Source organism: Oncorhynchus masou, chromosome 12, assembly GCF_036934945.1.
Source record: "Oncorhynchus masou masou isolate Uvic2021 chromosome 12, UVic_Omas_1.1, whole genome shotgun sequence".
In the NCBI taxonomy this organism is placed as follows: domain Eukaryota; kingdom Metazoa; phylum Chordata; class Actinopteri; order Salmoniformes; family Salmonidae; genus Oncorhynchus; species Oncorhynchus masou.
The window spans coordinates 66,611,569-66,627,047 of NC_088223.1; the positions used below are offsets into that span (position 1 = coordinate 66,611,569).

The 15,479-nt window shown below is 42.5% G+C and overlaps 1 pseudogene; it reads right to left on the reverse strand.

The window, feature by feature from the left end:
- LOC135549387 (integrator complex subunit 2-like) overlaps positions 1-15,479 on the reverse strand; it is a 49,466-nt pseudogene that overhangs the window by 20,263 nt on the left and 13,724 nt on the right.

Below are 15,479 nucleotides of genomic sequence, written 5' to 3' on the forward strand. Positions count from 1 at the left end.
CCTGCTTTTCAAATGTGAAACACTCAGCAATTGTGTAAAAAACTTTTACAACCCATTAGTTATCAACATTTTACAGCATGCAGAGGGAAGGATAGAGAGATATGCACACACACACACACACACACACACAAATATATATACACACACACACAGAAAACAGTTGAAGTCAGAAGTTTACATACCCCTTAACCAAATACATTTAAACTCAGTTTTCCTGACATTTAATCGTCATAAAAATTCCCTTTCTTAGGTCAGTTAGGATCACCACTTTATTTTAAGAATGTGAAATGTCAGAATAATAGTAGAGAGAATGATTTATTTCAGCTTTTATTTCTTTCATCATATTCCCAGTGGGTCATAAATGTACATACACTCAATTCGTATTTGGTAGCATTGACTTTAAATTGTTTAACTTGGGTCAAACTTTTTGCACGATAGAACGCATCTCCTTCCTGAGCGGTATGACGGCTGTGTGGTCCCATGGTGTTTATACTTGCATACTATTGTTTGTAAAGATGAACGTGGTGCCTTCAGGCGTCTGGAAATTGCTCCCAACGATGAACCAGACATCTGGAGGTCTACAAATTGTTTTCTGAGGTCTTGGCTGATTTCTTTGGATTTTCCCATGATGTCAAGCAAAGAGGCACTGAGTTTGAAGGTAGGTCTTGAAATACATCCACAGGTACACCTCCAATTGACTCAAATTATGTAAATTAGCCTATCAGAATCTTCGAAATAATTTTCTGGAATTTTCCAAGCTGTTGAAAAAGGCACAGTCAACTGTGTGTGTGTGTGTGTGTGTGTGTGTGTGTGTGTGTGTGTGTGTGTGTGTGTGTGTGTGTGTGTGTGTGTGTGTGTATGTATGTATGTATGTACATACAAGGACATACTATCTGGGGGCTATTAATTAGGCTAGGTTGACGTGACTCTAGGGATGCAAAATTCCAGTAATTTACCCAAAATTCCCAGGTGGAAGTCACGGAATCAGGAGGGAATAATCAGGAATTCTGGAATCTTCTAAACAGGATTTCTGGAAAACCAAGGAATTTGGGGAAATGTACTGGAATTCTGCAACCCTACAAGTTTTTCTAATTATTAGCCATTAATGAAATGGGTTTTGACCTCTAATTCAATTGAAAACAAATGTATCAATCTGTATTGATTCAATTAATAAATTCAGAGACATTTACAGCATAGTTAACCCTTTGGTTACTGTGTATTTGTGTAGATGTGTTTATGCAGTGACAACACTCACCCTATCTGAGCCCTGCTAGACGGTGAGGACCTCCTGCTCGGTGATTGGCGGCCTTGGGGTTGGCGGCCTTGGGGTTGGCCTTGGAGGCCCGGGGTGAGGATGGAGTTGATGTAGACGTTGATGAGGGGTAGCAGCTGGGTGTGGAGAGGACTGGACGTCTCACACAGCTGCCTGTAGATCCAGTCCTATAGGAGACAAGGTGGAGTACAACAGCATTAATGTGTATATTATAGGGACGCAACGATTCACCGATACACATCGGTCACCAATTAAAATGTTTAAGATACAAGTGCATTGTTCCGCAGACCCCAAACTGATCCAAATGTAGCATGCATTGGTCAGAAAACATATTCAATCTTTACGAACCGCCAGTTCACAAAAGTTTGTTCTAGAAATGTATTTTGCTCATATTACATTCAAACTAGTTTCCAAAAAGACCTCATCTTCTGTCACAACTGATTCGTCGTTCAGTGTCTAACTGGATGTAACTGTTTGGACAGTCATTGATCTCCAAGTCATCTTGCACGCCAAACAACTCCAAGTAATACAGCCTTGTCAAACAGCACACTGTGCCCAGCTTGCGAGCTGACCACATCTCCTCGGCACCTTTAGCATTAAAACGCTAACATGGCTTGTGAGATATTAGGTTTAATTAGTTGAGTGACAACCTATTGAAAGATGTGTTTTACCGGATTAAAGTAAGCAAGTAACATAGATTGTGGGCTCTTTAAAAAAGATACTGTTTATATTACCCCCCCCCTTTTTCTGTCATACCCAATTACGATCTTGTCTCGTCGCTGCAACTTGATATATTTGTTTCAACCGTGCTGTGATGTTTCACAAAAGTTCTGAAGCTTTCTAATCTCATAGTTTCTCCAGAATTAAAAAATGAAAGATGACCAAGAGTATTGTTATTTTATTGATAGATTGAGTACGGCTTTTCAAGTCACCCAGCAGTGCTATTTGCAGAGCTAGCTTTAGATAAATGTTATGATATTTTCAGCCATTCCTGAGCCACCAACCAAAAACAAGCTACATATGGGCAGTACCAAGACAAGTGATATAATGATTGTCTGTTCACAGAAAAATCTGCCCGAGCTAGGATGGTTGTATCCCCCATATACAGTGCATTCAGAAAGTATTCAGACCCCTTGGCTTTTAAACATTTTGTATTCAAACCCTTTGCTATGAGATTCAAAATTGAGCTCAGGTACATTCTGTTTCTATTAATCATCCTTGAGATGTTTCAACAACTTGGAGTCCACCTGTGGTAAATTCAATTGATTTGGAAAGGCACACACCTGTCTAAATATATATAAGGTCCCACAGTTGACAGTATGTCAGAACAAAAACCAAGCCTTGAGGTCGAAGGAACTGTCCGTAGAGCTCCGAGACCGGATTGTGTCGGGGCACAGATCTGGGGAAGGGTACCAAAAAATGTTGACAGCATTGAAGGTCCCCGAGAACGCAGTTGTCTCCATCATTCTTAAATGGAATTAGTCTCGAACCACCAAAACCGCACGGCCAAACTGAGCAATCTGGGGAGAAGGGCCTTGGTCAGGAGGTAACCAAGAAAATGATGGTCACTGACAGAGCGACAGAGTTTCTCTTTGGAGATGGAAGAACTTTCCAGAAGTACAACCATTGCTGCAGCCAAAAGGCACCTAATAGGACTCTGACCATGAGAAACAGCGCCTCTTCAACCTCAGGGGGCTGAAGAAGTTTGGCTTGTCACCAAAAACACAAACTTTTACAGATGCACAATCGAGAGCATCCTGTCGGGCTATCCCCTCCTGGTATGGCAACTGCTACGCCCACAACCATAAGGCTCTCCAGAGGGTAGTGAGGTCTGCACAACTCATCACCGGGGGCAAACTAGAGAGACAGAAGCTGTTTTTCAATATCAAGGCCATCAGACTGCTAAACAGCCATCACTAACATTGAGTGGCTGCTGCCAACATACTGACTCAAATCTCTAGCCACATTAACAATTAAAAATTGGATTTAATAAATGTATCACTAGTCACTTTAAACAATGACACTTTATATAATAATGTTTACATTCCCTACTCATCTCATATGTACAGTGGGGCAAAAAAATATTTAGTCACCATGTCAAATGGTAATAATAAATAGATATGACGATAGAGGACAACCCTGTTTTACTCCTCTTGACAGTTACTGAGAAGTAGCCATTATTTACAATTTTACACTTGGGGTTACTATAGCTAACTTTCAAATCAAATTTTATTAGTCACATGCGCCATATACAACAACCTTACAGTGAAATTCTTACTTACAAGCCCCTAACCAACAATAGTCTCAAGGAAATACGGATAACAAAAGGCAGCAGTAAAATAAAAATAGTAAGACTATATACAGGGGAGTACCGATACAGAGTCAATGTGCGGGGGCACCGGGTTAGTTCAGGTAATATGTAGGTAGAGTTATAAAAGTGACTATGTATAGATGACAACAGAGAGCAGCAGTTGTGTAAAGAGAGGGTGAGGGGGCACTGCAAATAGTCTGGGTAGCCATTTGACTAGATTTTCAGGAGTCTTATGGTTTGGGGATAGAAGCTGTATAGAAGCCTTTTGGACCTAGACTTGGAGCTCCACTACCGCTTGCCGTGCGGTAGCAGAGAGAACAATCTATGACTAGGGTGGCTGGAGTATTCAACTGACACTGCCTGGTAATAGAGGTCCTGGATGGCAGGATGCTTGGCCCCAGTGATGTACTGGGCCGTTCACACTACCCTCTGCAGTGCCTTGCGGTCGGAGGCCGAGCAGTTGCCATACCAACCAGGATGCTCTCGATGGTGCAGCTGTAGAACCTTTTGAGGATCTGAGGACCTATGCCAAATGTTTTCAGTCTCCTGAGGGGGAATGTGTTTTGTCGTGCCCTCTTTACGACCGTCTTAGTGTGCTTGGACCATGTTAGTTTGTTGGTGATGTGGCCACTTGCCGGTATTATAGGGGAATCCCTCCTGAGTGGAGTAGTGACGGAGGTGGAGGGGGGCATGGACATGCAAGACACACTGGATGATCCAGGTATGTAATTAGTATACCCTCATTTGAAAAGAGTAAACCAAATGCATTCAAGTTGTGTTTAAACATTTACTTACACAAACAATAGTGACATTTTCTATTGTTTTTAGTCGCTGCGTGTTCCAGTGGGGTCGGTGGTGCTGCAGCTAAGCAGGAGTTGAGTGCGCCCAGCCCTGGCGTGTCCACTCCACCTCGTGTGTGACAACACTCCAGCGGTCGTGTCCTCACAGACGCAGTCCTGCAATCGCAAAGAGACACCATTGACGCTATTAACGAGGTTGCCAAGGAGTTGAAGGAAATAAGAAATGTTGTGTGACATAAGCTGTACATTGAAATAATTACTCAATAAATAGTGTTATTTGTTTCCATTTCTTGTGTTCTTACAAGTTACGCATCACATCCACACGCTGGTTTGGTTCAAACGCCTGGGGATAGGGGTCGGGGTCAACACAACCAACAGCGTCAGCGGGTAAAGCCACATTCCTTAGCTGTGCCACATTATGTCGCACAGCACATGCTCTCACAACGTCGCAGACGTTTTCAAGCTTGTATAAAAGGGTTTCCGCCTGAGGAGTGGAGGCAGCCACATCTGCCCTTCAGAAGCCCGATGGTGCACTCCACAACAGAGCGTAACTGGCAAAAGCGCACACTGAGGTTCCTCTCCTCTGCGCTCTGTGGGTTGGCGAAAGGGGTGAGTAGCCACCGCTTGAGTGGATATCCACTGTCGCCTGCAAGGTTAGGGAATGAGTTAGGCACTGCAACAGAGAAAAAACTGCAATCGATTTAGAATTTCTACATTACTCATCCGTACCTAGAAGCCAGCCATCACGCACAGCTCCGGCCTCAAGTCTGCGCCCAACACTTCTGTTTCTCCATATGAATGAGTCATGGGTTGAACAAGGCCACCGAGCCACTACATTAGTCAGTACCATGTCCGCATCACATATGATTTGGACATTAATGGAATGATAATGCTTCGGTTAGTGAATGAAAATGCATTCTCACTCGGTGCCCTTATAGCAACATGAGTGCAGTCAATAGCACCGATTAGATTTGGGAAACCGGACATTGCTGAAAATTGCACTTTTTTTAATTTGCCTTTTCACCCACCGGAAACTTTACGTAGAAGTGCATCAATCCAATTATATATCATAACACGTCTGGCATAACACAGCTAAAGGTTGGCTGAGAGATCCCTGACCTGTCAGACAATTCTCTTTAAAAAGTGCTGGTTGACAGAAATCCGAGGATTGTCAGGACTTGCAGTGGGACAGGCACGGCTTGGTGTCTGCGGGTGCTTCTCTGTAAAGCTTGGCCCACTACAGCACAGAGATCCAAGAGAACAGCTCTTGGTAATCGGAACTGGCTCATAAGCCACTCATCATCATTGGCAAGTAAATCTCGCTGGTCTCTGAAAATTCGCTCTCCCCGAATTCTTCCATTTACCAAATCTTCCAACAGTGCCAAAGCAGCCATAGTGCATTACGCATTGTAATTGCATGCCTTTTTACACCCACCCATTTGATTGTCAAAACTACCCAATTGCGTAACACCTCAGGTGTGGTGATTACTGTGTTTTTTTGTGTGCACTCCAGGGAACTCTTCATATATAATACGTGAGGTAATATTTCGATCTATTTTACACAATGATATCAATTTCAAAGCGTTTCTCGAGTTTTATCCTTCTGCCATCGGAGTCGCAGTTTCTCATTTCTCCAGTTTATGCACATTCTCCCGTCAAGTTTTTTTTTTTTTTATAAATCCCAAAGTTTGCTTAGAGAGTGGCTTACGCCTTCTTTTGTGCCTACGCAAAGTTTATAAACGAGGCCCCTGGTGTTTTCTCGGACTTAAAGGCTTTGAGTGCGTCAAGAAGTTACACCTCTGTATTTTGGCCTTTTTAAACAGCTATTAATTTTACACTATTAATAGAAAAATATATAAGTTTGTAACGATCGTCGTCCTCCTCCTCGTCTGAGGAGGAGTAGGAAATATCGGACCAATGCGCAGCGTGGTACATGTTCATTATGTTTATTTACCTGAACACTGAAATACAAAATAACAATGTGAATAAATTAAACGAACGAAACAGTCCCGTGTGGAACAAACACTGACACGGAAAAATAATCATCCACAAAACACAGGTGGGAAAAGGCTACCTAAGTATGATTCTCAATCAGAGACAACGAACAACACCTGCCTCTGATTGAGAACCATACCAGGCCAAACACATAACCACAACATAGAAAAAGGAACATAGACTACCCACCCCAACTCACGCCCTGACCATACTAAAACAAAGACATAACGAAAGAACTAAGGTCAGAGTGTGACACCTTACAATTAACTTCAGTTAGTGGAGATGTAGGAGACTGAAATGATAACATGTGCTTAAAAGTACTTTGCTTCCTCTTTTAAAAATATTGTTTGGTGAATCATGGATGACTCATTCCCTCTATTTGTAAGTTTCTGTAAATTATTTTTGGTAGCATTTATATGTGGAAGATTAAAACTTAATTTGGTGCATTTTGCCTATATGGGTCCTGTGTGGCTCAGTCGGTAGAGCATGGCGCTTGGCGCTTGCAACGCCAAGCGTCGTGGGTTCGTTTCCCACTGGGGCCACCCATATGCAAAAGTAGTGGCCCCAGCCGACTTGTAAGTCGCTTTGGACAAAAGCGTCTGCTAAATGGGATATATTATATTATTATTATTATTATATTCCATCCAGTTCACTTTATTTTTTATAATATATTACAATTGAACTTTTTTGAATAAGTTCCTCCGGTTCTTTTTGTTTTTCCTTTAACTTATTATGTGCCTCTAATGAGTTTTTATTGCCATCTATCTGTACTGTTAGTCCCTCTATTTCCTTTGTTATTATGAACTATTTTGACCTACATTGTTTTTGTTTGAGTATTGAATTGAATAGCCTTTAAAGACACATTTGAGACACAATTGAATGTGTCATCCAATAAGGGGACCTGCTGTACCAATGTTATGTAGTAGGTTAAAAACAAGTTGTCATCCAGTAGGCTTTGATTACATTTCCAATATCCTCACCCACGTGGAAATTATGTAAGAGTAAAGGCTAATTGACATCATTTAAGTCAATTGGAGGTGTACCAGTGGATGTATTTCAAGGCCTACCTTCAAACTCAGTGCCTCTCTGCTTGACATCATGGGAACATCAAAAGAAATCAGCCAAGACCTCAAAATAAATTGTAGACCTCCACAAGTCTGGTTCATCCTTGGGAGCAATTTCCAAATGCCTGAAGGTACCACGTTCATCTATACAAAGAAAAGTATGCAAGTATAGACACCATGGGCCTATGCAGCCGTCATACCCCTCAGGAAGGAGACGCGTTCTGTCTCCTAGAGATGAACGTACTTTGGTGCGAAAAGTGCAAATCAATCCCAGAACAGCAGCAAAGGACCTTGTGAAGATGCTGGAGGAAACAGGTACAAAAGTATCTATATCCACAGTAAAAAGAGTCCTATATCGACATAACCTGAAAGGCCGCTCAGCAAAGAAGAATCCACTGCTCCAATACCGGTTTGCAACTGCACATGGGACAAAGATCATACTTTTTGGAGACATGTCCTCTGCTCTGATGAAACAAAAATAGAACTGTTTGGCCACAATGACCATCATTATGTTTGGAGGAAAAGGGGGAGGCTTGCAAGCTGGAGAACATCCCAACAGTGAAGCACGAGGGTGGCAGCATCATGTCGTGGGGGTGCTTTGCTGCAGGAGGGACTGATGTACTTCACAAAATAGATGACTTCATGAGGAGGAAAATTAGGTGGATATATTGAAGCAACATCTCAAGACATCAGTCAAATCAAATGTATTTATATAGCCCTTCGCCTATTTACATTACATTTAAGTCATTTAGCAGACGCTCTTATCCAGAGCGACTTACAAATTGGTGAATTCACCTTCTGACATCCAGTGGAACAGCCACTTTACAATAGTGCATCTAAATCATTAAGGGGGGGGTGGTGAGAAGGATTACTTATCCTATCCTAGGTATTCCTTGAAGAGGTGGGGTTTCAGGTGTCTCCGGAAGGTGGTGATTGACTCCGCTGTCCTGGCGTCGTGAGGGAGTTTGTTCCACCATTGGGGGGCCAGAGCAGCGAACAGTTTGACTGGGCTGAGCGGGAAGCCTATCAGCTTATATCTCAAAGTGCTGTACAGAAATCCAGCCTAAAACCCCAAACAGCAAGCAATGCAGGTGTTGAAGCACGTTGGCTAGGAAAAACTCCCTAGAAAGGCCAAAACCTCGGAAGAAACCTAGAGAGGAACCAGGCTGTGTGGGGTGGCCAGTCCTCTTCTGGCTGTGCCGGTGGAGATTATAACAGAACATGGCCAAGATGTTCAAATGTTCATAAATGACCAGCATGGTCAAATAATAATAATGACAGTAGTTGTCGAGGGTGCAGCAAGTCTGCACCTCAGGAGTAAATATCAGTTGGCTTTTCATAGCAGATCATTAAAATTATCTCTACTACTCCTGCTGTCTCTAGAGAGTTGAAAACAGCAGGTCTGGGACAGGTAGCACGTCCGGTGAACAGGTCAGGATTCCATAGCCGCAAGCAGAACAGTTGAAACTGGAGCAGCAGCACGGCCAGGTGGACTGGGGACAGCAAGGAGTCATCATGCCAGGTAGGCCTGAGGCATGGTCCTAGGGCTCAGGTCCTCCGAGAGAGAGAAAGAGAGAGAATTAGAGAGAGCATTCTTAAATTCACACAGGACACTGTATAAGACAGGAGAAGTACTACAGATATAACAAACTGACCCCAGCCCCCGACAAACAACTACTCCAGCATAAATACTGGAGGCTGAGACAGGAGGGATCAGGAGACACTGTGGCCCCATCCGATGCTACCCCCGGACAGGGCCAAACAGGAAGGATATAACCCCACCCACTTTGCCAAAGCACAGCCCCCACACCACTAGAGGGATATCTTCAACCACCAACTTAACATCCTGAGACAAGGCCGAGTATAGCCCACAAAGATCTCCACCACGGCACAACCCATTGGGGGGCGCCAACCCAGACAGGAAGATCACATCAGTGACTCAACCCACTCAAGTGACGCACCCCTCCTAGGGACGGCATGAAAGAGCACTAGTAAGCCAGTGACTCAGCCCCTGTAATAGGGTTTGAGGCAGAGAATCCCAGTGTAAAGAGGGGAACCGGCCAGGCAGAGAAAGCAAAGGCGGTTCGTGGCTCCAGAACCTTTCCGTTCACCTTCACGCTCCTGGGCCAGACTACACTCAATCACGTGACCCACTGAAGAGATGAGTCTTCAGTAAAGACTTCAAGGTTGAGACCGAGTTTGCGTCCCTCACATGGGTAGGCAGACCATTCCATAAAAATTGAGCTCTATAGGAGAAAGCCCTGCCTCCGGCTATTTGCTTAGAAATTCTAGGGACAATTAGGAGGCCTGCGTCTTGTGACCATAGCGTACGTGTAGGTATGTACGGCAGGACCAAATCAGAGAGATAGGTTGGAGCAATCCCATGTAATGCTTTGTAGGTTAGCAGTAAAACCTTGAAATCAGCCCTTGCCTTGACAGGAAGCTAGTGTAGGGAGGCTAGCACTGGAGTAATATGATACATTTTTTTGGTTCTAGTCAGGATTCTAGCAGCTGTATTTAGCACTAACTGAAGTTTATTTAGTGCTTTATCCGGGTAGCTGGAAAGTAGAGCATTGCAGTAGTCTAACCTTGAAGTAACAAAAGCATGGATACATTTTTCTGCATCACTCAGGAAGTTAAACCTTGGTCGCAAATGGGTCTTCCAAATGGACAATGACCCCAAGCACACTACCAAAGTTGTGGCAAAATGGCTTAAGGACAAGAATGTCAAGTTATTAGAGAGGCCATCATAAAGCACTGACCTCAATCCCATAGAAAATTTGTGGGCAGAACTGAAAAAGCGTGTGAGAGCAAGGAGGCCTACAAACCTGACTCAATTGCACCAGCTCTGTCAGGAGCTTGTGGAAGCCTACTGTCGTGTCTTTACTATCATTAACTGAAGACTGATAAAAACTATCAAAGATTCTCTGTAATTAGTTACTATGCGATCAACTGGTTAATCATGTAACTAATTAACTATGAAATCTATGCACCAAGGCAAAATATTCAGATTACAAAGTTATCATTTCCTAAAATAGCTTTTCAGATATTTTATCTGATCAATTAGTCTGAAGAATTAATCAATTATTTACTTTACCTCACGTTAGTCTCATTCCAAACGTCGTAAATTGTTGATTATCTGCACGAACCCAGTCTTCACTATGAGTCATCCATACATCAATAGTCTTAAATTGTTTATTTATTACTAACTAATTCACAGAAATGCATAAACAAACAGTAAATATGGTTACATGAAATGATAGAATGTGCCTAGTGGGCTGACCCGCCATGGCGGCTTGTTTGACAAAAGGGGAGTGGGGGTAATACTTGAAGAAGTCACTAAATCAAATCAAATGTATTTATATAGCCCTTCGTACATCAGCTGATATCTCAAAGTGCTGTACAGAAACCCAGCCTAAAACCCCAAACAACAAGCAATGCAGGTGTAGAAGCACGGTGGCTAGGAAAATCTCCCTAGAAAGGCTAAAACCTAGGAAGAAACCTAGAGAGGAGAGGAACCTATAGAGGTAATTATAACAATTAAAATGCTAATCCTTTACCCATGAACGCTCACTCATTCGGGAACAATTGCAATCAAATATATATATTTACGCTCAGTGTGTCGTCTTGATCGCTGGTGAAAAGTTTTTCTTTTGTAGAATTGTCCGTCTCTCCCCCTCTCTCTCTGTCTTGGTTAGAGGGGATAGTTCAAAGTGACATTCGTTATTGAATGGATGTTTCGGTGGTTGTCGTATCATTCTTCGCGTTCAATGATGCCGAATTCCTAGCTGCAGACTAGTAAACAATATCAAAGACTTGTTCTTATTCTGTCGGTATCGAAAGTCTAAGAGTTTAACCACGTGGTATGGTTAAAAGATTCAGCAATGGTCTACACCTTTAGCCATCTCGTAATTGAGGTAAGCTTGGTCTACAACCTTGTCCTCCCCTAATGGAGAAAAACATGGTCTGACGATATTTTTCGGAATATCAGAAAAGGGCTGTCCGAGGATGTCTGACCCTAACTGGGCTCAGGGGCGGTCCTCTGATTTAGTTCAAATCCAATTGAGAATTTTATTTTCTTCATTAAACAGTCCACAATCATATTACACAAGTATACAAACAGTATCATACACACTAATTCATCGTATAGTTTTACTCTGATTAATTGTCAGGAATTGTGAATAACTGAGTTTAAATGTACAGTGCCTTGCAAAAGTATTCGGCCCCCTTGAACTTTGCGACCTTTTGCCACATTTCAGGCTTCAAACATAAAGGTGTATGTAAACTTCCGACTTCCACTGTGTATATTTCAAAAAAGCGTTGATCATCATTATTTGGACTACATAAATAAATGAGCTAAATCTGTTTATGGTCCAATAGCATATTTAAAAGGATCCACCTTCCTCATAGATCTGTTTGGACAGTCATAGCTAATTTGTAAACAATAAATATGGACACATTACTAGCGCAAACACTTAATCTGCAAAAATGACAACAATTAGTGGGTGATAGTGATTTCTGAACCAAAGTGGGGGGACAAAAAAAATATAGGCTACATATGCTACACCAGACATAGACATAAATAATTTACACACACACACAGCTCAGATAGGCCTAGCTCATGAGCTCCATCAGCAGGAGGTTTTAATTTAGAATGGAAAATGAATGTGATTATGCAGCAAATGTTAGTACATTGATTGGTTCTCTAATCAAACTGAACCGCATTGAAACGTTTTGAACTAAAACGTATCATTCCTGTATCGTATCGGAGCTCATGTGTGTAGATACGCCTTGAAAGGGAAAGATGCACATCCCTAGTATATCAATATGTATTTGTTGTATAGGGTATTGTACCAAGAGACCAGCACCAGTAAAAAACAATTGATCAGGTGTGAGTTCTCATTCCCATGTCTCAAAACATAGCAGGTGGAATTCTCCATGCTGCTCACCAAAGCCATGACCCTTGTTCAATGGAAATAGCCAGTAGATGGAGCCATGAATGAAGAGAAAAGGCATGAGGCCAATAACATAACCACAGACTGGAGAAAGGCCTACCTTGATGGAGACTTTGCCCTTGGTGAAGGCTCTGCTGCGGAGCATCTGGTAGATACAGTGGACGGCAGGAAGCCTGTGATGTTGGCACATAGGTTGTTGGTAACCGCCACCCTCACAGAGTGGGCAGTGACCACCGGGACAATATATCAATATATCAATACACCTGGCCAATACGATGGACAAAGAACCAATTCCTTACAAATTACAAATCAAATAATATTGCACTGTATCGCAAATAAACATACAGTATGTACATCTTTAAGAAATATGTCATCTAAAAAGATGAAGCTAACTGTGGACATGTGGCTGTGTATATGAAGTACCTGCTCAATGAAGATCTCCTGGGTAAAGATGGTCTTCATTTTGCTCAGAGAGCTTGGTTTAATGGCAATCTGCAGGGGAGCATTTACCCATAGATCAGTTAGACTGGTATCATTTACACAGATATCAATAAGACTGGTTTTACTTGGGGAGAGATCTGCTGTCAGAGGTGCCACTACCACCATCTCTGCTTTTACTGCAGCTAGTACCCAATTAAAAAACCCCTGAGAGCAATGAAAACCTTGCATTTAATAATTCTACTCTATTTATATTGGATCAGATTCTTAGGCAGCCTTGGGTGGGAAATAAAGTTCAAAACAATCAAATTACAGCTGAAATAACTGAAATCAACAGTCAGTGTATTGGCAAGCAGCCGTCTCAGTTTGTACGCTTCCTGCAGTGGAGGATGTACTATATAGTCTCTCCCTCTCTAGAGGGGAGGGACCTCTGGTCCCGAGGTGTATGCAATTCAGACCCCCACCTTCCGCCATCACTCACTTACCTTCATCCCGAGAGAGAGACAGAGACAGAGACAGAGACAGAGACAGAGAGAGAGACAGAGACAGAGACAGAGAGAGAGAGACAGAGAGAGACAGAGACAGAGAGAGAGACAGAGAGAGAGAGAGACAGAGAGAGAGAGAGACAGAGAGAGAGAGAGACAGAGAGAGAGAGAGACAGAGAGAGAGAGAGACAGAGAGAGAGACAGAGAGAGAGAGAGACAGAGAGAGAGACAGAGAGAGAGAGACAGAGAGAGAGAGACAGAGAGAGAGACAGAGACAGAGAGAGACAGAGACAGAGAGAGACAGAGACAGAGAGAGACAGAGAGAGAGAGAGACAGAGAGAGAGAGAGACAGAGAGAGAGAGAGACAGAGAGAGAGAGACAGAGAGAGACAGAGAGAGAGACAGAGAGAGAGAGAGACAGAGAGAGAGAGACAGAGAGAGAGAGAGACAGAGAGAGAGAGAGACAGAGAGAGAGAGAGAGACAGAGAGAGAGAGAGACAGAGAGAGAGAGAGACAGAGAGAGAGAGAGACAGAGAGAGAGAGAGACAGAGAGAGAGAGAGACAGAGACAGAGACAGAGAGAGAGAGAGAGAGAGAGAGAGAGAGAAAGAGAGAGAGAGAGAGAAAGAGAGGGAGAGAGAGAGAAAGAGAGAGAGAAAGAGAGAGAAAGAGAGAAAGAGAGAGAAAGAGAGAAAGAGAGAGAGAGAGACAGAGACAGAGAGAGAGACAGAGAGAGAGAGAGAGAGAGAGAGAGACAGAGACAGAGAGAGAGAGACAGAGAGAGACAGAGAGACAGAGAGAGACAGGAAAACAGAGAGACAAAGAGACAGAGAGAGAGAGAAAGACAGAGACAGAGACAGAGACAGAGAGAGAGAGAGAGAGAGAGAGAGAGAGACAGAGAGAGACAGAGAGAGAGAGAGACAGAGACAGCATTGAAATAGCATTGTATCTGGTCAACCAAAAAAAAATCTAAAAGTTTACTAAGGGTTGGTAACAGGTGGTCAGCTGTTTGTGCCAGTAAAGGGTACTTTGCTATTCTTGGGTAGCAGAATGACTTTTGCTTCCCTTCAGGTCTGAGGGCACACACATTCCTGTAGGCTTAGATTGAAGAGATTGCAAATAGGAGTGGCAATTTCGTCCGCTATTATCCTCAGTAATTATTTTTTCATTTTTGATTGAAGAAATATTAGTCTCCTCTTTCACACTCACTTGACAGAATTAAAAAATATAAATGCTTGTCTTTTATAATTCGGTCAGTTATGAATAGATGTGTTGCCTCAAGACTTGTTGTTGGCATGTCATGCCTGAATTTGCTAATCTTGCCAATGAAAAATGTATTAAAGTTGATGGCAATACAAGTGGGTTTTGTGACGAATGAGCCATCTGATGCAATGAATGATGGAGCCGAGTTCGCCTTTGTGACTAAAGTGTCATTTAAGGTGCTCAAAATCTTTATACTATCATTATTTATAGAATGTCTTTGTTTCATAGTTTATTTTTTAATTCAGTTTAAATCACAATTTCTCAATTTATAGTACATTTGCTAATCGGCTGTGAATTCCTCATCAATCCACATGGGTTTAACAGTTTTTAGTCATTTTCTTAAGAAATGCATGAATGCTTATTAGTAACCGGAATAAGCAATTTCATCAATGCGACTGGTTGCTCCTCATTTTACAGTCGTGACCCAAAAGTTTTGAGAATGAAAATTAATGTTTGTCAAAGTCTGCTGCTTCAGTGTCTTTAGATATTTTTGTCAGATGTTATTATGGAATACTGAAGTATAATTACAAGCATTTCATAAGTGGTAAAGGCTTGACAATTACATGAAGTTGATGCAAAGAGTCAATATATGCAGGATTGACCCTTCTTTTTCAAGACCTCTGCAATCCGCCCTGACATGCTGTCAATTAACTTCTGGGCCACATCCTGACTGATTGCAGCCCATTCTTGCATAATCAATGCTTGGAGTTTGTCAGAATTTGTGGGGTTTTGTTTGTCCACCCACCTCCTGAGGATTGACCACAAGTTCTCAATGGGATTAATGAGGAGATTCAGAGAAAATATATGACTTCACCCCAGCAAGCTCTGTACTGGTGGTGCCCCAATCCCGATGCTAAATCAACTTTAGGAGACGGTCCTGGCGCTTGCGGGACTTTC